This window comes from Cibotium barometz, chromosome 12, assembly GCF_041138505.1.
Source record: "Cibotium barometz isolate CiBa-2024 chromosome 12, ASM4113850v1, whole genome shotgun sequence".
NCBI classification, from domain to species: domain Eukaryota; kingdom Viridiplantae; phylum Streptophyta; class Polypodiopsida; order Cyatheales; family Cibotiaceae; genus Cibotium; species Cibotium barometz.
Window position 1 is genome coordinate 17477471 of NC_141057.1, and position 26012 is coordinate 17503482.

Sequence of the window (26012 nt, forward strand, 5' to 3'; positions counted from 1 at the left end):
AGATGCATCTACATAGATTTTTACTCTAGCTATAGCTACATAGAAAAATGAAAGTACAACTTGAGCTTTCACATTTTATGCTCTAAAAGACCCTATTTCTTATGAGGTCTTCTCGTATACACAGCTTATTGTATCCTCTTACAACCTTTGCACTTATCATCCTCAAAAATGTAAACTAGCCCAATGTAAGGTGTGATTATTCTTTTTAATAATTCTCTGATAATTTTCCTCTTGTTAGCTTCACTTGGACATGTAGCTTGATTTGGTGTGTAAACGATAAATATATGAACATGTATCTTTATTTATTTTTGTTGTTTTAGTCAAAGAATTTAGATATCAGGTGATAAAAGTTCTTGTAGGAGATGCATCTATATAGTTTTGTACTCTAACTAAAGCTACATAGACAAATAAGGACCCTTTATCTTAAGGATATTGAACAAGGTTTGGAAGTATTTAACATATAGATATGGTATGTCATATTAATACCTTCAATTTTGGAGAGAAGTTCACTAGATCGCTTTAAATACAAATTTGAAAAGGTGTATGCAAATTGGGAATACATAGTGGCTTTATTATTTGTGGCTCAATCAGATGAACAAGGTCTAGATTAACCTCAAGCATAAACTACCCATTGTTTTAATCCAATTGAATCATTTTGTCACTGTATTCAATTAAGTACTTCTTTTAAAAGTATAGGGTTGAATTCCAACTTCTAGATCGTAAAAGTAAAGAAGAAGAAGACTAAGTTTGGAATATTTTCTGTTGGCTAGTGTGTCTTCTTCTCAATTACAAGGAGCTCCAAGAGAGTTATCTTCTCCAAGAGAGGTATCTTCTACACTAAGAACTCTTGTGAAAAGTTGTTAAGTGATTTCTCTAATCTACATATAAACAAAATCCACTCCAGGAAGGTCCTTTTAGGGTGAACGTGTTCTTTTCTCATTTCTTTTTTAACAGGTTTGGTGTTGGATATCCATATCTTCTCTTCTTAATCAAAATATCTTTGTGATCTTTGAAGATCCTTGGATACCTGTTGATGTTTTCTTGGGTTTGGCATAGGCCTAGGATATGGTGTTATACCCTTGGACTCTTCCTTCATTGGATTGGTAGTTCAGAAACCTAAAGAATTAGGTAGTCTTGAGGGCTTGGTATAAGTAGCTATCTACAAAACCAAGGTTTAAAGCATTGGGATATCGTAAACTTTAGGAAAATCACACATAAGTGTGTGAAATTTCATCGTAGAAGTGGATGAGTAAGTATCTGGGAGATCATAATCAATGCCTTTCGCCAACTCTCCATTTCAAAATTTTGATATATGGTTAACAATAACATTTTACATACCTTTTTGCACAAGCATTATCTCCATCTCAATAAGAGGAACCATCATGTAATCTGACCTAGAGAAAATTGTAATGAATAAGGATTTATGTGAAGATACGAATGGTATTCAATGTGACATCTGGCTAATTAGTAATGACCTTGAGATAAGGGCTCAAAGGACTTACCTTAGAAAGAGGATTAAGAGGGTTTTCATGTAGGAAATGTTTGCATTGATGATGTATCTAGCTAAGGATTCTTATTATCTAAACATAAAAAATATCTAGAGAGAATGTTCTTTAGATATAAATATTAAAGAATACGATAATGAAATATAATTATTTGACCTAAGGTCAAAACAATATATGGGTAAAGTTGTGATATAGGACACATTATGAAAGATTCTATTATCTACTGTCAATTTGGTATTGTCCCAAACGCGTTCACATGTACATACATAGATACTCCTATACATGGATGGTATGTATATATGTATGTATATATGGATATTTAATTAATATATATACATAAGCATAGACATATCCATACACACAACATACGTGTGTGTATGTCTATGTATACATATATATACACTCATATACACACATATAGGTATACATACTTACATAGTGAAGCCAAAAAATGGGAATGAGCCTCTATAGCACCCCTTTACTCCCCCATGTAAGAGAAACAACCTTGGATGATCACAAACATACACTCCAGGCCAAGACACAAACCAATATCCCTTGATACAATAGATATAAGCAAGGGAGATATCAGAAGATGAGAGGTTGATACGAGGATTTAATATGATAAGTAAGAGATTTTATTAAGCTCTTAATACTTTAGAGAGTTCACAAAACACACACCTCTCATAAAGATTGCACTCTTAGCCTCACAATTGAAAGATCCCTGCCCCCTCCGTGCAACGAAATCTAGGGTGCTAGCAGTAGAAGTATCACTTCTTGCGCAGGGTAGACCTCTCACTCGGGCCCTCGCCCACGGATATCGGGACAAGAGACTAATTCCTCGGTTCTTCCAAAACCGAACTCGAAAAAACTTCCCTCGCCCAGCAGACATAAGCAATTTCTCTAGGATATTTTATTCTAACGTAGTCAAGGTCTTCACTAACCAAACTAATCTGACCGAACTCGTAAGTCTCATGGTCAGTTCAAGGAAGAGACTTGCAGTTGGATCATAGAGACCAACCCTTTTTTTCTCGTCAAGAGGCACATCCTATGATTCTTTTCCATAGAACAAGGACTATCCGGGTTTTATTTCATCTATCGTAACATAACAAAATTGAGTCTCATTTTAGGGATCCATCAGTCCAGCCTAACCCCATCAGATCCCATGGGTTAGCCAACCGCCCAACCACTGTAGTGATAGGATCCACTTAGAAATTTGGTTTTGTTTTGCCCTGGGTACTAGGGAAAAGAGTTCCCACGCCCCCTAGCTGGCGTTTCAAGCAAACTTCATGATAGTCACACCACTTACACACCCAATATGAAATTGCCTATTTCACAAATTTAGCTGTCTTTAAAACAATCTTCTAATGAAACCATAGTATCACTGATCATAATCCTCCAAAATATATAGCTTGAATTCTAATTTCCAATCATTCCTTCATGGGTGTACCCATGGTATCATTGGGAACCAGAACGCTAACCACCTGTTCACTCAGGGGCCTTTTTAATAGTTCCTAGCTCATAGTACCCGAAAATATAATCACATAAGAAAAATCCAGATGGACTCTCTGTTGAAGATCAGCAAGATCAACCAGCATATCTATATAAAAAAGCCATGGACTCATCCATTGAGGACCAGCAAGGCCAATCCACCAGATCCATACCCGAGTTCAGAAAACAACTCTAACTCCTTGTTTCATTTTCTTCCTCGACGAATGCGTGGGTATCTTTGGTGACCCAGAGCCCAAGCATCGTATGGTTAGCACCCTCTAGGCTCCTTCACAGGTCACCTAGGGCTTCACTCATAGGCCGCTTCCTTGGTCCCTCGTCCACCGTACTACAAGAAGCTCACCATTTAAATCGAACCGAGGCTGGTCGAGTCAAGACCTCGGCCGACCTTGTTACACGAGAAGTCCTTCGTTGACTCTCTGTCAGTTGCAACTTTATTATTTCGGTCTCCACGATCTCATTCACAAGATCAAAAATGTTTCCCCAGCAATCTTGACATAAAACAGTCATTTAAAAACAGGTTTCATAAATACAGTTTCTAACGAACTCTCATCTTTCCACATTGTTCCACATCATTTCTCGTTATTCCACATTCTTCTACATCAATTCACATTGCTTATTCCACATCCAGTCATATGTATTCCCATCGTCTTCATCCAATCACATCATACTACATTACATCACATCACAACACAACATATCCACATCACATCTCATTCATTCATATCACATCATGTCCATCTACATTCATTTAGATCCACATCACATCCACATATCATCACATCCACATATCATCACATCATGTTCACATCTATTTACATCACTTCACATCCATTCACATCTACCCAAGTCCACATCACATTACATCTCATCTATATATCCACATCATATCTCATCGATTCATATCCAACCAGATCCACATCACATCACATCCATTCACATCTCATTACATCACATTCACATCTCTCCACATCCACTCACATCTCATCGCATCTATTCACATCCATCGCATCCATTCACATCCATCTCATCCATTCATATCCCACATTTATTCACATCTCATCACATCCATCCTCATCTTATCACATCTCGTTCACATCCATCTACATCACATCTCATTCATTCCATCCACATTACATCACCTCCACATCTATCCATATCACACCACATCCATTCACAGCTCATCACATTCATCCACATCCATGCATTCATTTACATTCACATCTATCCACATCCATTCATTCATTCGCATGCATATCTATCACATCACATGTCATTCTCATCCATTTACATCACATCACATCCTTTCACATATCATCACATCTTATTCACATCCATTTACATCACATCACATCCTTTCACATATCATTCCATTCACATCCTTTCACATATCATTACATCTTATTCACATCTCATCACATTCACATCCACATCCATTTATATCACATCGCATCTCATCACATTCACATCCATTTACATCACATCACATCTCATCCATATCTCGTCACATCCACATCCACATCCATTTACATCACATCACATCTCATCCATATCCACTCACATCCACTCACATCTTATCGCATCGCATTCACATCTTATCACATCGCATTCACATCGCATTCACATTTAGTACCGTTTTCTACTTTCGATACCGATAGAAATTTTCTAAGTTTCTGCCAATTGCTTGGCCTAGTTAAAGGTAATTTTTCTTGATGGATATTTTCATATTCTTTCTCAAATTTCTTAAGTGAAATATATTCAATATTTTTCTTTTTGAGTAAAAGATTCATGGGATGTACAAAAATCAATTCTACCCATATTTTCCAATAAAATTAATAATACTCAAAATTTCACTTTTGATAACTACTCATAATTTGAATTATGCCAAAAATTTCTCTTTTACCATTTAATTACTTTTATCTCAAATATCATGGAAATTCCTCTTTTTGCATAAATATAAATTTACCAAAAATTCCTCTTTAACCATTTAATCACTTGGATCTCAATTATCATGGGAATTCCTCTATTTGCATAAAAAAAAATTTACAAAAAATTCCTCTTTTACCATTTAATCACTTGGATCTCAATTATCATGGGAATTCATCTTTTTGCATAAAAATAAATTTACCAAAAATTACTCTTTTCTCATAATCAATTTATTATGCGCATAATTACAAAAAAGTTTATTTCACATGAATATGATAAAAATCATTCTTTTTGCATAGGATGTCCAATACTAGAATATGGTAGGAAGTCCTCTTTTGGCATTATGCATAAAAATAAGATATGTATTTTTTCTAAAAATTTTGCCATAGCTTCGCTACTATTATTGATAATTCTTACTGTTTTTCTAAAGAATAAAAGCTTGTAATGAAAATATGATAGTAGTTCCTCTTTTATGCTTAAAACCAAACTATGAATTTAAATCATAATTTAAAATTAAACATAACTATGATTATCCCACTAGATTAAGCTAATTTCAACAGTCCTCTTTTTTCCAATTGTTACGATAATCCATTTCTCATTTAGAATGAATTAGAGTAGTTTTTAACTACTCATAAGCAATCTAAAAGATTTTACCATTATTTTAATAGCACAAAATCATGAAAATATCATTTCCTTAATCTCTAGCTTATCAAGCCTAGAGTTTAGCTTTGAATTAAGAGACGATCATTGAGAAGCATCCTTTTCCAAAAGATTTAGCCATAAATATGGCTATTCTTTTAGAGAGAGAGATTTAGTTAAAGAAAGCATTACAATCTAAGCATAAAGGTTGACTTAATGCTAATTAAACATTAAGAAACTTAGGGAAAGCCTTATTTGAATTAAAACAATCATTTTGAAAGCTTCTCAAGCTTAAGAGAAGAAGAAAGTTATTAAGATAATTTGAAAAAACCATGAAAATTGATTTTACCTCCAAGTTTGGCTTGATTCACTAATTGCAGTGAAACCCCCGACCAATCAATTGGTCCACTAAGAGGAGAAGAGAAACTCTACGAGTTGCTGTAGAGAGGTGTCAAAAATGCACCATTATTCCAAAATATCTCTTTTTTTAGTAATATCTCTTAATTTTTAACTAATAAACCTTGTACTTAGTCAACTCTTCATCTTATGTGAGCATTTACTCATTTTTGGGTATTTTCTTTTATTCTTTTGGATTTATCTCATCCCAACACTTAGATTAATCCAATTGGCCCATTGGAACCTTAATTGGACCATAATCCAAAAATTTCTGAAAATGTAGACCCGTAGGCTAAGGTCCATTATACACATTTTTAATTAATTCCTAATGCACATTGGAAAGTTCATTTTGAACTTCTGATTTAGGGGAATCTATTTTAGACATTAGGAGGATTTTTATATCCAAAGATATCTCAATTTTGGATTACCTCTCTCTAGACATTTTCTCTCTAGGCCAAAACAGGATAAAACAAGATCTTTCTTCTGTTTCAGAGAGGGGGATAATTACAAGAACAGAAAGATCCTAAACAAAACTAGTATGAGTGTCATGGATTATGTCTAGGAGGGAAGATTGAAGTCGCCTCCTGCTCATGGCCTTGGCCAAAATCTTGTAGGCCGTCCTCCTTAGAAGAGTGATAGATCTCCACTGCCAGATCTCCAATCTATCACCACCCTCCTTCGGAATCAAATTTATTAAGCCCTTTGTGAGCCTCTCTGGCATGGCACCTGTGAGCATAATCTCATTGAAGCTAGCGTGAAGGCCACCTTCCATGAGGTCCCAATGGCGAAGAAAGAAAGAGGTAGGAAGACCATTCACCCCCGGGCATTTGCCCCTAGGTAATGCCTTCACTACCTCTGCCAGCTCCTCTGCAATGAAATGGGTCAATAAGAAAGAATAAAGAGAGGGGGGAACCACCACTCTCATGTGTCTCTAGACTCTCTTGGGCGCATCCATCACCTGGGGGGATAATGGAGCACCACTGATAAGAGACCGAAAGAACTTCGTGGTGATGTCTCTCACGTATGGGATCGGAAACAATAACTCCATCCTAGCCCCCCACCATGGAGCCTATGAATACCATCTCTGCTCCTGTGTGGGCCGGCTATTGCAAAGAAGTCTCTAGTAACTCTATCATTGGTCTGAGTCCAAAATGAGGCCCTAGCATGGTATCTATACTGCACCCTCCTCTCCTCAATGGGACCGAATCTTCGTGTGGCCGGTAGTGATTGATTCTCAATAAACATACATTTTTCTGCTTTTGGATCCATCTTAGTACGTAACTCATATGGCACATGCATGTATGCAATACATCCAAAAACTTTCAAGTGAGACAAATCAAGTTTCTTATCTCAGTAAACTTCTTCTTTCACGTTAGATCATGTATGGCTACAGTAAGAGTCCTCTTCATGATATAAATTGCTATAGACATAGCCTCATCCCAATAGCCATGTGGCATATTCTTCTCTGTTATCTCGCAATCTCAGCAATATGTCTGTTTTTCTATTCAGCAACTCCATTTTTGTTGCGGAGTGTATCTACATGTAAATTTTCTCTGAATGTCATTCTTCTACAAGAAATTAGAGAACTCATTTGATAGGCAATCTCCCCCTCCAATTGACCTTAGTCACTTCACATGCTTCCCCGTCAGCTTTTCAACCAATCATCACTTTATTCCCTAGCTTCTACTAGTACAAACCTCCATCTTCGCAATTTGAGATATGCCAACAAAGATCTTTTCACTAGAGCAATGAAGTTGGGAATTTTCCATCCATTTTATCAATAATACATTATTCTTATATATCTCTTTTACAGTAAAATTTGAGTTTTAAAGTTTTACTCTATAAAAGACCCTACTTCTTGTGAGTGTTCTCTTGTATACACCGCACATTGTATCCTCTTCCAACCTTTTGCACATATCATCCTCACCAATGTAAACTAGAATGATGTAAGGCATGATTATTGTTTTTTACAGTTGTCTCACATTGTTTCTCTTACGTTTAGATTCACCTGGGTATGTAGCTTGATTTGGTGTGTATGATTAATATATGTGAGCATGTATTGTTTTTGGTTGTTTTATTCGAAGTATTTAGATATTAGGTACAACTTGAGTTTTAAGATTTTGTGCTGTAAAAGACCCTATTTCTTGTGAATGTCATCTTGTATACAAGATGAAATTATATCCTCTCACAACCTTTGCACATATGAGCCTCACCAATCTAAACTAGAATGATGTAAGTCATGATTATTCTTTTTTACAATTCTCTTACATTTGATAGATTCACTTGGGTATGTAGCTTGATTTGGTGTGTATGAGAAACATATGAGCACGTATTGTTTTTGGTTTTTTTATTCAAAGTATGTAGATATCAGGTGATAAAATTTCTTGTCAAGAGATGCATCTACATAGATTTTTACTCTAACTATAGCTACATAGAAAAATTACAGTACAACTTGAGTTTTCAAATTTTATGCTCTAAAAGATCCTATTTCTTGTATTGTGAGTGTCTTCTTGTATACACCACTTATTGTATCCTCTTACAACCTTTGCACTTATCATCCTCACAAATGTAAACTAGCCCAATGTAAGGTGTGATTATTCTTTTTAATAATTCTCTGATAATTTTCCTCTTACATTTATTAGCTTCACTTGGGCATGTAGCTTGATTTGGTGTGTATATGATAAATATATGAACATGTATCTTTTTTTATTTTTGTTATTTAAGTCAAAGTATTTAGATATCAGGTGATAAAAGTTCTTGTAGGGAGATGCATCTATTTAGTTTTGTACTCTAACTATAGCTACATCGACAAATAAGGACCCTTTATCTTAAGGATTTTGAACAAGGTTTGGAAGTATTCAACATATAGATATGGTATGTCATATCAATATCTTCAAGTTTGGAGAGAGGTTCACTAGATCGCTTTAAATACAAATTTGAAAAGGTGTATGCAAATTGGGAATACATAGTGGCTTTATTTGTAGCTCAATCAGATGAACAAGGTCTAGATTAACCTCAAGCATAAACTACCCACTGTTTTAATCCAATTGAATCATTTTGTCACTGTATTCAATTAAGTACTTCTTTTAAAATTATAGGGTTGAATTCCAACTTCTAGATCGTAAAAGTAAAGGAGAAGAAGACTAAGTTTGGAATATTTTTTGTTGGCTAGTGTGTCTTCTTCTCAATTACAAGGAGCTCCAAGAGAGTTATCTTCTACACTAAGAACTCTTGTGAAAAGTTGTTAAGTGATTTCTCTAATCTACATATAAACAAAATCCACTCTAGGAAGGTCCTTTTAGTGAAGGTGTTTTTTTCTCATTTCTTTTTTAACAGGTTTGGTGTTGGATATCCATATCTTCTCTTCTCAATCAAAATATCTTTGTGATCTTTGAAGATCCTTGGGTACCTGTTGATGTTTTCTTGGGTTTGGCATAGGCCTAGAATATGGCGTTATACCCTTGGACTCTTCCTTCATTTGGATTGGTAGTTCAGAAACCTAAAGAATTAGGCAGTCTTGAAGGCTTGGTATAAGTAGCTATCTACAAAAGCAAGGTTTAAAGCATTGGGATATCGTAAACTTTAGGAAAATCACACATAAGTGTGTGAAATTTCACCGTTCCTTTCTAGCAAAAAATAGAAGTGGATGAGTAAGTATTTGGGAGATCATACTCAATGCCTTTCACCAACTCTCCATTTCAAAATTTAGATATATGGTTAACAATAACATTTTACATACCTTTTTGCACAAGCATTATCTCCATCAATAAGAGGAACCATCATGTAATCTGACCTAGAGAAAATTGTAATGAATAAGGATTTGTGTGAAGAGATGAAGGGTATTAAATGTGACATCTGGCTAATTAGTAATGACCTTGAGATAAGGGCTCAAAGGACTTAGCTTAGAAAGAGGATTAAGAGGGTTTTCATGTAGGAAATGTGTGCATTGACGACATATCTAGCTAAGGATTCTTATTATCTAAACATAAAAAATATCAAGAGAGAATGTTCTTTAGATATAAATATTAAAGAATACGATAATGAAATATAAATATTTGACCTAAGGTCAAAACAATATATGGGTAAAGTTGTAATATAGGACACATTATGAAAGATTCTATTATCTAATGTCAATTTGGTATTGTCCCAAACGCGTTCACATGTACATAAATAGATACTCGTATACATGGATGGTATGTATATATGTATGTATATATGGACATTTAATTAATATATATACATAAGCATAGACATATCCATACACACAACATACGTGTGTGTGTCTATGTATACATATATATACACACATATACACACATATAGGTATACATACTTACATAGTGAAACCAAAAAATGGGAATGAGCCTCTATAGCACACCTTTACTCCCCAATGAAGAGAAACAACCTTGGATGATCACAAACACACACTCGAAGCCAAGACACATACCAATATCCCTTGATACAATAGATACAAGCAAGAGAGATATCAGAAGATGAGCAGTTGATACGAGGATTTAATATGATAAGTAAGAGATTTTATTAGGCTCTTAATACATACACCTCTCATAAAAATTGCACTCTTACCCTCACAATTGAAAGATCCCTGCCCCCTGCGCGTAACAACTTCTGGGGTGCCAGTAGCAGAAGTAGCACTTCTTGCACAGGGCAGAACCTCTCACTCGGGGCCTCGCCCACCACGGATATCCGGGGACAAGAGACTAATCCCTCAGTTCTTCAAAAATTGAACCCGAAAAAACTTCCCTCGCCCACAAGCAGACATAGGTGATTCCTTCAGGATATTTTATTCTAACGTAGTCAAGGTCTTAACTAACCAAACTAACAAAACTAACCAAACTAACCAAACTAACCAAGGTCTTAACTAACCAAACTAATCCGACCGAACTCGTAAGTCTCATGGTCAGATCAAGGAAGAGACTTGCACTTAGATTATACAGACCAACGCTTTTTTCCTCGTCTCAAGAGGCACAGCCGTTGATTCTTTTTCATAGAACAAGGACTATCTGGGATTTAATTCATCTATCGTAACATAACAAATTTGAGTCTCATTTTAGGGATCCATCAGTCCAGCCTCTAACCCCATCCAATCCCATGGGTTAGCCAACTGCCCAACCACTGTAGTGATAGGGTCCATTTAGAAATTTGGTTATGTTTTGCCCCGGGTACTAGGGAAAAGAGTTCCCAGGTCCCCTAGCCGGCGCTTCAAGCAAACTTCATGATAGTCACACCACTTACACACCCAATATGAAATTGCCTATTTCACAGATTAAGCTGTCTTTAAAACAATCTTCTAATGAAACCATAGTATCACTGATCATAATCCTCCAAAATATCTAGCTTAAATTCTAATTTCCAATCATTCGTTCATGGGTGTACCTATGGCATCGTTGGCATTAGGGGAAGGTTGAGGTCTATAAGGGCCCTTTAAGATGCCATGTGATTAAAAGGTTATTAAGGAAAAGGGCCAATCATGTGATGTCATGTATACAAAAATGTTGGGTGATTAAAGGTGGTCAGAAGATTCTCTAAAAGATACCTTTTTGTACTTTTCATTCCCAAAAAGTGGGGGAAAAGTGGGGGAAAAGTTTTTGAAACTTCGGATATCCATAACTTCTACATATGAGCTCAAAATTTTTCCGAGATTAGAGATCTAGAATCTACTCGCTAAGCTCTTTCCATAGATATGTCACATGATATGGTTTTGCCCACTCAATTTTAAATTCAATTTTGGCGAGAAACTTTGAAATTCAAACTTCTAGCCATTTGAAGAATAAGAAGGTATCTAAAGTCAAAGAAACTTAACATTTTAACAAAAAGTCATTAAAATCATAATATGGCAGCTTAAAGGGCCCCTATAGACCTCAACCTTCCCCTAATGGGAACCAGAATGCTAACCACCTGTTCACTCAGGGGCCTTTTCAATAGTTCCTAGCTCATAGTACCTCAAAATATAACTACAATGCTAGACAATAGCCCATTATAAAGCTATGTAGCCATTGAGGCCATGCATGTTGATGGAGAACATACCAATAATGAGTTTCCAATAATGATTAATGATGTCCCAACATAAAAACAAGGATCTACTCTTTCATAAAGAAAATTCCAAAGGAAAGGGCACCACCAACTTGCAGTTTTTATGTGCTAGCATTGATGGAAAGGGTTTCAACTACTGATAGTTGTTAGAGTAAATTTTATTAGCTTGCAAAGCGTGACATGGTAATGAGCATATGCTAGGAGTTTTAGGGGCAGCCTCCTCAGGAATCTTATACACACTATGTATATGATGTGCTCTCCGTATCTTGGCTTCAAGAATCAAAAACTCAGAAGATTAAATATGAATTTAAGTTAAATGGAATGATTGTCTATTGTCAAGCGTGGTATGAAGTGTATGGAATCCCAAAGACATCTTTCTACCACTGTAGAGAAACATTTGAGGCTGGTGGGCATCAACATGTGCATGGAAACACATGAGTAATGAGAAGAAGCCCAGTCTAAGAGAAACATTTGAGGCTGGTGGGCATCAACATGTGCATGGAAACACATGAGTAATGAGAAGAAGCCCAGTCTAAGAGAATATAGGTATGGCTAGAGCACTGGTTCAAGACTTTCTAGACATGAACTCAGAGAGGATGCCTAATAAGAGAAGAACTCTGCTGGATGGTTCAAGGGAATCTCACTTAAAGATACCAGAACCTTATAAGCAAGTGGACATATTAGATGAGATCAATATAACACTTGATCGATTGTGATATGACAAAAATCTATCCAAGTCTTCTTTTTGGAGAGTTTGCAACACTAAAGATGTTATGTATCCCATAGGTGGCTACACACAAGAGGACCGGCTCTCAGACTATCCACCAGAGCATGGACAATGCGCGAGCCAGGGTTTAGGGGTGAGGACGCCCAGGATGGGGTTCCCTGGGGGGCGGCCGAGAATGTGTACAGGCCACCTTTGCACAATGAGAGATTTGAGTTCTCTCTCTCTTGCTTATATGTTCTATATACGCAAATGCTCTTCAATGGCCCATAATACAAACCAAGAAACCTCCAAAACTAATGCAACATATAGGGCTAAAAAAGCAAAGAAGTTTGTGGAGAGGATGCATCATACAGGGGTGAAGAATCAAAGAAGCATGTTTAGAGGCTGCGGTATATCATGCTGAAGAAGCAAAGAATCATGGGTTGGGGGGAGGTAAACCATCTCTCTCTTTTGAACTCAGCTACAACACAAGTATAGGGGGGTAGTTGCCAGCTAAATCTCTCTCTCTCTCTCTCTCTCTCTCTCTCTCTCTCTCTCTCTTTCTCTCTCTCTTTCTCTCTCTCTGCTTGAGGAGCAACCCTAGCCACCAGGGATTTAATATTCACGTGATCATAAGATTTTTTGTGATAATAACACATGTGAACAAGTTATTCACATGTTCTCATGTTACCATTCACAAAATAACAGGTCACTTGCCATTTGGGAACCCCTTAAAAACTTGGCTACACATGGGAATAAGCTATTCACATGTTCTCATGTTACCATCTTCACATAATAGCACGTCAATGGCAACCTAAGAAGATTTTTTATGCCCGAAAAAGATAATTTTTTTAGGCCCTTGTTAAAGCTTTGTGAATAGAACATGTGATCACAAGATTTTTTGTGCTATTAACATATGTTATTAACATGTTCACATGTTTTCGTTTACGTCAGTGAAATCCCTACTAGCCACTCAAAGGGAAGCGGAGGTCACCCCTTGACTACTACTACAAAACCTCCATCTCATGTGTACCAAACAAGAACAATCCAAAGGGTAGAAACTGCTCAGGAGAAGAAGTTAATCAAACACTCCAGTGTTTCTATTGTTCTCGACCTCACAAGGTGGTAGATTGCACAGTTTGGAATACTTCTAAGCCCATAGTCACTGACACTTTGCAATCCAAGTGTGAACGATGTGGCATTGATCACATGTTCCAAGATTGCCCAAGACAAGTTGCTTCAATGCATCTTGTCTCATAAAATACAACTCTTAACATCTTAAATGTACAAAATGGGCAATTGTCCACGGTATCCTTGAATGTGCTTACACGCTTACAAGCCAAGGCATGAGAGACGATAAAAAAAGAACACAAAAGACAATACCTCAACATGGGTAGAAGAACATGCTTTAAAACAGAACCCAAAACATAAAACAAAACCTTCTAAACCCAAGAAAGACAAGGGACAACAAACTATCAAAACCAAGGTTGAAATAAAAGGCAAGGAAAAGGAACATGTGGAGAACATAAACCCAAAGGAGGAAAAAGCTATACATGATGCAAAAGCATCCACCTCAAAGACCACCACACAAACCTCAAAACCTATATGTGTGACACATTCTCGACACATGGTACAAAAGCCCAAAATAAAATTTGGTCTCGTCGCATGGGTAAACAAAAATTGCCAATCCAAAGAAAGTCACAAAATGAAACAAGTACTAGTATGTCACTAAGTGAGGATGAAACAAGTTATGATTCCTCACTCAGTGCACCTCATTGACCAATCAAGAAACTAGAACCCACTCAACCATCCCAAATGAAAAATCATGATCATATATCATATATACAAAACACAAAAAACAAGCTCAGGGGAGCATGCTTAGCTTGGTTGAATGTCTTATAAGATCATCGGTTGTGATTTAACCTCATAATGCTAATCCTAAAAAAGTAACCAACATACAAAGACTAGAGGATTACTGCTTCCCCTTTCAAGAGGAAGACATACTCTCTACAGAAGAGCCATTTGAGACAGATTGCACGAATCATATGCTTGAGAAAGCATGTGAGGAATTTGATAATTCCCTTACAAAATTAAAGCAGTCTCTCAAAACCTCATTTGGAGGAATGCCATCATCACATCAACACTTGTACCTTTAAGGGCTCAACATGAGTTATACCAAGACATAAATAACTCCATAGAACAGGACTATGAGGATTCACAAGTTTCCAAATAGACCTCATTAAGAATTGTCAGAGGGCCAAGTGTGCCAATGTACACATTGGGTACTCTTGAAAAAGCTGAGAGTCAAAAAGAGGATGAAAGTGAATGGGAATATGAAACAAAAACAGGATCTGAAGCTAAAACAAAAACTCAAACATCCATGGTTCCTTTGGAAGATTCTATCATGGTATGGTTGGATTTCCCTACAGGCAATGATGTTAAGTGCAAACGCGCATTGATTAGCCCTCGATCTAGGCATACCATCATGAAAATAGAGACTTGGGTGTCATTGGGACAACCTAAAATTATCCCTACAAACGATGGTTTTGCAAGAGAAACCAATGGACAAAACATTGAAGTTCTAGGTTACTTTAGCTATGCTACTCAAACAATCGATGGAGATGTGGAGTTTACATTCCATGTAACCCTAGATTCCCTTGAGTATGATGTTGTCCTTGGTGGGACTTGGATAGGTGAATTGTTGTATTCAATAGATAAATCCATGCAAATAGTCACCTTGAACACTCTTGTAGACACTGTACACTTGCTTTTATGGGAGAACGAGACCATAGAGGAGCTGGAACTTCAAACATATCTTACTAAAAAGATCCCTAGGATTTTGGTTTGATTGGAAATTTCAAATAAAATCACCACAGCTCAAGCATAGCTTTATCCAACACAAGAACACGGTCTCATGACCCTCGAGTTATGGGATTTGTTAGGTCAACCGACACTCATGGCTTATCCTGAAAGAATTCCCTTTACATAAGACTTAAACATGCCATGTTTGGGGTACTTAGGACCAACAATAATAAGAGAGTTATCCTGTTCTACATCAATAGGTTGAGATAGACAGACAAGATTGCCCAAAACAATATCAAAAAGATCATAACCTTTAAGTATCAACATTATCTTGGCCTTCTATCCGAGAAATCCTTGGCCTTGAAACAGGGGAACAGATCCTTGACCAGATGGAAAACCATTAACGAGAATAAAAGTTTCCATCTCGGATTGCAAGAATACATATAGAATGAGATCACAGAATTTGCAGATCATGAAATGAGAACATAAACAAGGAGGACCCTGAAAGTTATATGAGAGACATGCATGAAACGCGAGTGGCAATATACTCGGTCAAATATAGAATGTGATTTACGAGTTACGAGAAGCAAGTGCCAATGAAAAGTAGTACCTAAAAATAAACAAAACGTGATATGCAATAAGAGAGTAACTCCAAAAATAGTTAGAGCATTGCTATTTTGAGACCTGAACGAGCCCAAAAATTGGTTATTTTTGTGTGAGATCCCTTTTCCCACTGAGCAACGGATTCAGGATACTGGCAGCGGAAGTAACACATCATGCGCGGGTAGGGGTCTCACACTCGGGGCCTCGCCCACGAATATCCGAACAAGAGACTAATCCGTCAGTTTGTCCAAAACCGAAACCGGAAAAACTTCCTTTACCCGGAAAGCATGGGCGATTCCACCAGGATAACTCTTTACTCTAACGTAGTCAAGATCATTACGGATCAACTAATCTGACTGCACCTTTAACGGTACTTGGTCAATCAAGGAAGAAACTTGCACTTGGATCATTGGGATCAACGCTTTTTTCCCCATCAAGAGGCACAGCCGTTGATTCCTATCCATAGAACAATTTCTATCCGGGATTTACTTCATCTATCGTAATAATAGAAATTAAATCTCGATTTACGGATCCATCAGTCCAGCCTAACCCCATCCGATCCCATGGGTTAGCCAACCGCCCAACCACTGTAGTGATGGGATCCAATTTGGAATTTGGTTAGGTTTTGTCCCGGGTACCAAGGAAAAGAGTTCCAAGGCCCCCTAGCCGGAAGTTCATGCAAACATAAAACTAGCCACACCACTTACACACCCAATATGAAATTGCATTTTTCTTAGCATCAGCTAACTTTAAAACAATCCTTTAATGAAACCATAGTACCACTGATCACAATCTTCCAATTTATCCGGTTGATTCATAATTTCCCATCATTCCTTCATCAGAGTATCTATGGCATCATTGGCAACTAGAACGCTCACCACCTGTCCACACAGGGGCCTTTTCAATAGTTCCTAGCCCATAATACTCGGCAATATAATCACTTATAAAAATCAAGATGGACTCTCGTTGAAGATCAGCAAGATCAACCAACAGATCCATATAAAGAGCCATGGACTCATCCATTGAAGACCAGCAAGGTCAATCAACTAGATCCATGCCCGGTTTCACAAAACAACTCTTACTCCTTGTTCCGATATCTTCCTCGACGCACGCGTGGGTATCCTGGGCGACCCAGAGCCCGAGCACCGTATGGTCAGCACCCTCTAGGATCCTTCGCAGGTGACCTAGCGCTTCACTCATAGGCCGCTTCCTTGGTCCCTCATCGACCGTACCGGAAGCTCACCAGTTAAATCGAATCGAGGCTGGTCAGGACCTCGGTCGACCTTGCTACGCGAGACGTCCTCCAGTGACTCTCCGTCAGCAGTTGCAACTTTAACAGTTAGGTCTTCATGACCTTAATCCACAAGATGGTCAAAATGCTTCCCCAGCATTCTTGACATAAAACAGTCATTTACAAACAGTCACAAAATACAGTTTCTAAATCGAACTCTCGTCTTTCCACATTATCCCTCCTTAGTCCACATTACTTATTCCACATTCCAGTCAATGTGTACTCATTCTCATCCATTTCCTCATATCGACGACACATTAATTCACATACACATTCACATTCACATCCATACATCCACATTTACATGCATACCTCCATTTTCACATCCTCATTTATACATCCACATCCCTTATCTACATTCATACATACACATCCATATCCACATCCATACATCCACATCCACATCCACATTCATATTCACATCCATATATCCACATCTACATGCATACATCCATTATCACGTCCTCATTCATACATCCACATCCACATACATACATACATCCACATCCACATTCCCATTCACATCTATACATCCACATCTACATCCACATACATACATACATCCACATCCACATTCCCATTCACATCTATACATCCACATCTACATCCACATTCATATACATCCACATCCACATTCTCATTCACATCTACATCCACATACATATATACATCCACATCCACATTCCCATTCACATCTATACATCCACATCTACATCCACATTCATATCCACATTTCCATTCACATCTATACATCCACATCTACATCCACATTCACATCTATGCATATACATCTTCATGCATACATCCATTTTCACATTCATATATCCATTTTCACATTCATACATCCATACTCCCATCTCCACATCCACACATCCACATACATACATCTATTTCCACATTCCCATTCATGTAACCCCATATGCCTTCACATCTAATCTTTTACATCACATCCATTCTCGCCCTATCACAACCCGTATACATCTTATCCTATCACATACACTTCTTACCTCATCCCATACACATCTTATCACATCTTAATTCATCTTATCACCTCTTATCACCTCTTATACACCTCTTATCACATCCTATCACATCTCATATCTATTTATAGAATACAAGAGAATTCTTATATTTGATATAAGATTTCTTTACACATTTACTTATGCATAAATTCCATTTAAGGAGATTAATACTTCCAAAGAAAAATCAATCTTTTATGCATCTTCCTATGCATAAATTCATTTTAAATGAAAATGACACTTTTGAATTAAAATTCAATCTTTTATGCATCTTCCTATGCATAAATTTAATTTAGATGAGAATGACACTTTTGAATTAAAAATTCAATCTTTTATGCATCTTCCTTTGCATAAATTCAATTTAGATGAGAATGACACTTTTGAATTAAAAATCAAAAAAATTTTTTTTATGCATCTTCTTATGCATAAAGTCAATTTGGTAGGAATTACACTTTTAGAATAAAAGATTTTCTCTTATGCATCTAAGTTATGCATAAAATCCATTTATGATGAAAATCACACTTTTAGTATAAAAAGAATATCTTTTATGCATACCTCCATGCATGAAATCCAATTATGATAAAAGTAACACTTTTATAATAAAATAATCAACTTTTATGCATACCTCTATGCATGAAATTCAATTATGATAAAAGTCACACTTTTATAATAAAATAATCAATCCATTATGCATACTTCTATGCATGAAAATAAAAATGGTAAAAGTAACACTTTTGATATAAAAATTTAACCATTATGCATACTTCTATGCATGAAATAAAAATGGTAAAAATAACACTTTTGATATAAAATTTTTTTCTTTATGCATACTTCTATGCATGAAAATTAAAAATGATAAAAGTAACACTTTTAATATAAAAAAATTATCTTTTATACATACTTCTATGCATGAAAATCAATTATGCATAATATAAAAATCAATTTCTCTATGATTACAATGAATATCTTTCAATTAATCTAGGATGATAATTCCTAGAATATGGTAGGAAGTCCTCTTTTTATGCTTTGAATGAAATTATTTTATGCATAATTTTTATAAAAATTTTACCATAGCTCCGCTGCTATGACTGATAAATCTCAATTTTTCTAAGGGATAAAGCTTATCATTAAGGAAATAATTAAAATGATCTCTAATTGGATCATTCATCCATAATGGATTGAATCATCAATATACATAAACTAAAAGCATAGAAAAAAGCCATTAATTTGGCCTCAAGCATAGCTTAATCTTGGGTTAAGGAAAAGCTTTATGAAAAGCTTGATTTGGATTGAGAATGGGTCATGAGTATGACCATTTCTTGATTGAGAGAGAGAAATTACATAAAAACTATTAGAATTTAAACATAAATGAAAATTAACTTCAATAGCATTTATTAAATTATGTAACTCTTCACTAACATTATCAATTCACTTCAATAGCATTAAAAAAAAAACCATACCAATTAAGCTTCTCAAGCTTGAGAGGGGTTGAGAAGAGAGAAACATTGAGAAATTATAGAAATGATCAATATTCACTAATTACCTTACAAATTGCTTGATTCTTTGTTCATAGTAGAGGCCCCCAACCAATCAATTGGTTAAGTGTGTTGATGGAGCCACTAATTGGGATTGAAGAAAGAGGGAAGCTCCAAAAACTAGTGAATTATTAAATGAATTCACAGTTCTTAGCTTAGGTGGAGTAGAGTAACGATGCATAAACACTATATATTTTTCAACAAGGGGGAGGCTTCTATTTATAGGAAAAATTGAGCTCCTAACCAAACAAACTGATTCTAGAATTTTCTAAATCAGTTTGGTCAATTTTTGACCATTTTTTAGGTCAGTTAAGCTAACTTTTTGGAACTAGACTTGAATGAGGAGAGAGGAGAGATGAAATATCTCAATTTTTATGAGTTTAAAACTCATTCAAGCATGTGAAATATGCACCTCCTTTAAAGAACTCACCTTCCTTACATATGTGTCATAATGGAATCATTTTAATATTGCTCATAGTTTTTTTTTTAACTAATAAACCTTGTACATTTTCAACTCTTCATCTTATGTGAAATATGCACCTCCTTTAAAGAATTCCCCTTCCTTACATATGTGTCATAATGGAATCATTTTAATATTGCTCATAGTTTTTTACTAATAAACCTTGTACATTTTCAACTCTTCATCTTATGTGAAATATGCACCTCCTTTAAAGAATTCCCCTTCCTTACATATGTGTCATAATGGAATCATTTTAATATTGCTCATAGTTTTTTACTAATAAACCTTGTACATTTTCAACTCTTCACCTTATGTGAGCATTTACTCATTTTTGGGTATCTTCTTTTTACAAATTGGATTTATCTTCTCCCTATACATGGATTGATGCTATTGGCCCATAGGAACCTTAATTGGACCATAGTCTAAAGATTTCTGAAAATCTAGACCCTTAGACTAAGGTTCTTTATACCTATTTTTAATTAATTCCAATTGCACATTGGAAAATTCTTTTTTTGAATTTCTGTTTCAGGGGAACTCATCTGAATTATAAGAGATATTTTTCTATCCAAAAATATTCAAAATCTGAATATTCTCTCTCTAGAATATTTTCTCTCTCTAGGCTAAAATAGTTAGAAACAAGGTCTTTATATTTCTGAAGAGGGTTGATTACAGGGGAAGATACTAGACATCAAAAAGGGGTTGGGAGAGGAATCTTACATTCTACCCCACTTAAAAAAATGCGAGATGTCCTCATCTCGCAGGTGGAGTATGATTTCTTTCATCACATCTTCTTCTTCTTCAATCACATTCAACTTTATGCCTTGGAAGTGGACGGTCGATTTTTCCCTGGTATTCTGCTGGAGTATGGATGACTTGAGAACTGTCGGTTAAGTCCTTGGTTTTTCAATTGCAGTAAAGATCTGCCCTTCTTTCCTCTTCTACTTCTTCTGAAATTGTGACTGCTCTGGCTGCTGCAGTCTGAGGTGGAATTCTTTCTCTTTGGTTGCCCCTGTTCTGGAAAGGAGTTCTAAGGTTATTCTGGGTAGAGGCAGATGGTTGATTTGGAGTTCTTCTGGGGTTACCCTGGCTTGGGTGAGACGGACCCTGATTAGACTGGTATGAAGGAATTGGTCTCTGAATTCGGGGTCCTAGACTTCCCTGTCCCCTTGACATGGCAGGAGTTGGGCAGTCTTTTAATTGATGACCAAAACCTTGGCATCCAAAACACCGGTTCTCACTTCTGGGCTCATTGTTCTGCATCCTTAAAATAGATGGTCCTCCTGAGAAAGTATTTTGGGGGGAGGATCTTCCTTCACTTTGGAATCTTCCTGCATCTTGATTCTGAATCGGTCCTTGCTGCCTCTTTGGAGGTGGAAAGTTTGAAGTACCTTCCTGGGCTTGGAATCTTTTAAAGTTAGAGGGTGCAGGTTTTGGCGGGACCTTTACTACAAAGGCTTTGGCAAAATCCTTTGCCATTTTTACTGCTTCAGCCATGGACACCGGTTTGGCATTTTTGACCAGTGTGTCCAAAGGTTCGTTCATTGCCCGAATGAACCTGGCCATGAGCTGTTCTTCATCTAGAGGTGGTGAGTATTTGAGTAGAAGAGCAAAGGCCTGGTGATATTCTTCAATGGTTTTGTTCTCCTGCTTTAGTTCTAAAAATTCGTTCATTTTGGTTTCCAAAAATCCAGGGGGACAGAATCTCTTTCTCAAATAGTTTTTTAGGTCATTCCAAGATTGGGTATTTCTATTTAGACGGTTGGTGTCACAGTGGTTCCTCCATGCTACCCTGGCTATTTCCACTATTTTCAACCGGCCAAGAGCTATTTTGCTCAGCTCATTATAACCTGTGACGTCAAAATACTCTTCCATGGCTTCCACCCATTTCTCCACAGTCTCACCTAGGTTCTCCCCTTCTCCTTTGAAGGGTCCTGGTTGAGTCCTATGAAGAGCCTTGCGAACATCAGGATCAAGTTCGTTATCTTCAGTGACAGGGTCTGGCTGCTGACGGCTACGATTTCCTCGTCTCATGATTCTGTCAAAAATTTATATATTAGAGAGAGAATAGTTATAAGATTAGAGAGGAGATTCTTATTTTTGAATACCTCAAAAACTGGGGAGAATTCTTACATTCTACCCCACTTAAAAAAAGCGCGAGATGTCCTCATCTCGTAGGAAGAGAACAACTCTTTTTCTTACGACCCAAATTATTCTAGGGTTCCTTACATTCTGGTCAACCCAACAGAATACCTTCTGAACATTCCTCCACAGAAATTTTAGTTAAGCAAGTTCTCAATTTGTCATCCCTTAACTTGATCTACCGGTCAAGTGTTAACAGTAGCAATTTGACAGCACAATCCACTAATCTCATAGTGATTTGCTGAAATCATTATCATCACTTATCATCATAGGGACTCGTCCCATTCATCCTCATTGTGGTTTCGCTCAGCTTATTACATTTTAACTAAATTTCAGAAATCATCATTTTTCAATCAGAATCCAAATCAATTTCATCAGTTCCCAAACAAAATTAAAAATCATATCAACCACATTCGAATTCATCATCTGGATAGCATTACGCTTATAATTTCAAGTCTTAGATTTACTCGTATATACTGTCAGTAAAGAGCTGCAGTATACTCTCGGTATATACGGGTAGTCAAGGCCCTTGGAATTATAAGGTAAATACCATCATGTCTAAGCCTCAAGCAAGTCAGGGATTTTATATAATTGCGGTACTTCCATTTGAAGACCCAATTACCAAATTACGAGTTTCAGTTTGAATATCAAATTGTATGAATTATATCACACAATTATAACCTTTTTGTCTTTCTAGATAAATTTTTGACATATTTGTCTTCTCAGTTGATCTTTATAAACCAAATGCTCTGATACCAATTGTGAGATCCCTTTTCCCACTGAGCAACGGATTCAGGATACTGGCAGCGGAAGTAACACATCATGCGCGGGTAGGGGTCTCACACTCGGGGCCTCGCCCACGAATATCCGAACAAGAGACTAATCCGTCGGTTTGTCCAAAACCGAAACCGGAAAAACTTCCTTTACCCGGAAAGCATGGGCGATTCCACCAGGATAACTCTTTACTCTAACGTAGTCAAGATCATTACGGATCAACTAATCTGACTGCACCTTTAACGGTACTTGGTCAATCAAGGAAGAAACTTGCACTTGGATCATTGGGATCAACGCTTTTTTCCCCATCAAGAGGCACAGCCGTTGATTCCTATCCATAGAACAATTTCTATCCGGGATTTACTTCATCTATCGTAATAATAGAAATTAAATCTCGATTTACGGATCCATCAGTCCAGCCTAACCCCATCCGATCCCATGGGTTAGCCAACCGCCCAACCACTGTAGTGATGGGATCCAATGTGGAATTTGGTTAGGTTTTGTCCCGGGTACCAAGGAAAAGAGTTCCAAGGCCCCCTAGCCGGAAGTTCATGCAAACATAAAACTAGCCACACCACTTACACACCCAATATGAAATTGCCTTTTTCTTAGCATCAGCTAACTTTAAAACAATCCTTTAATGAAACCATAGTACCACTGATCACAATCTTCCAATTTATCCGGTTGATTCATAATTTTCCATCATTCCTTCATCAGAGTATCTATGGCATCATTGGCAACTAGAATGCTCACCACCTGTCCACACAGGGGCCTTTTCAATAGTTCCTAGCCCATAATACTCGGCAATATAATCACTTATAAAAATCAAGATGGACTCTCGTTGAAGATCAGCAAGATCAACCAACAGATCGAACTCTCGTCTTTCCACATTATCCCTCCTTAGTCCACATTACTTATTCCACATTCCATTCAATGTGTACTCATTCTCATCCATTTCCTCATATCGACGACACATTAATTCACATACACATTCACATTCACATCCATACATCCACATTTACATGCATACCTCCATTTTCACATCCTCATTTATACATCCACATCCCTTATCTACATTCATACATACACATCCATATCCACATCCATACATCCACATCCACATCCACATTCATATTCACATCCATATATCCACATCTACATGCATACATCCATTATCACGTCCTCATTCATACATCCACATCCACATACATACATACATCCACATCCACATACATACATACATCCACATCCACATTTCCATTCACATCTATACATCCACATCTACATCCACATACATACATACATCCACATCCACATTCCCATTCACATCTATACATCCACATCTACATCCACATTCATATACATCCACATCCACATTCTCATTCACATCTACATGCACATACATATATACATCCACATCCACATTCCCATTCACATCTATACATCCACATCTACATCCACATTCATATCCACATTTCCATTCACATCCACATCTACATCCACATTCATATCCACATTTCCATTCACATCTATACATCCACATCTACATCCACATTCACATCTATGCATATACATCTTTATGCATACATCCATTTTCACATTCATATATCCATTTTCACATTCATACATCCATACTCCCATCTCCACATCCACACATCCACATACATACATCTATTTCCACATTCCCATTCATGTAACCCCATATGCCTTCACATCTAATCTTTTACATCACATCCATTCTCGCCCTATCACAACCCATATACATCTTATCCTATCACATACACTTCTTACCTCATCCCATACACATCTTATCACATCTTAATTCATCTTATCATCTCTTATCACCTCTTATACACCTCTTATCACATCCTATCACATCTCATATCTATTTATAGAATACAAGAGAATTCTTATATTTGATATAAGATTTCTTTACACATTTACTTATGCATAAATTCCATTTAAGGAGATTAATACTTCCAAAGAAAAATCAATCTTTTATGCATCTTCCTATTTCCAATTAATTCCAATTGCACATTGGAAAATTCTTTTTTTGAATTTCTGTTTCAGGGGAACTCATCTGAATTATAAGAGATATTTTTCTATCCAAAAATATTCAAAATCTGAATATTCTCTCTCTAGAATATTTTCTCTCTCTAGGCTAAAATAGTTAGAAACAAGGTCTTTATATTTCTGAAGAGGGTTGATTACAGGGGAAGATACTAGACATCAAAAAGGGGTTGGGAGAGGAATCTTACATTCTACCCCACTTAAAAAAACGCGAGATGTCCTCATCTCGCAGGTGGAGTATGATTTCTTTCATCACATCTTCTTCTTCTTCAATCACATTCAACTTTACGCCTTGGAAGTGGACGGTCGATTTTTCCCTGGTATTCTGCTGGAGTATGGATGACTTGAGAACTGTCGGTTAAGTCCTTGGTTTTTCAATTGCAGTAAAGATCTGCCCTTCTTTCCTCTTCTACTTCTTCTGAAATTGTGACTGCTCTGGCTGCTGCAATCTGAGGTGGAATTCTTTCTCTTTGGTTGCCCCTGTTCTGGAAAGGAGTTCTAAGGTTATTCTGGGTAGAGGCAGATGGTTGATTTGGAGTTCTTCTGGGGTTACCCTGGCTTGGGTGAGACGGACCCTGATTAGACTGGTA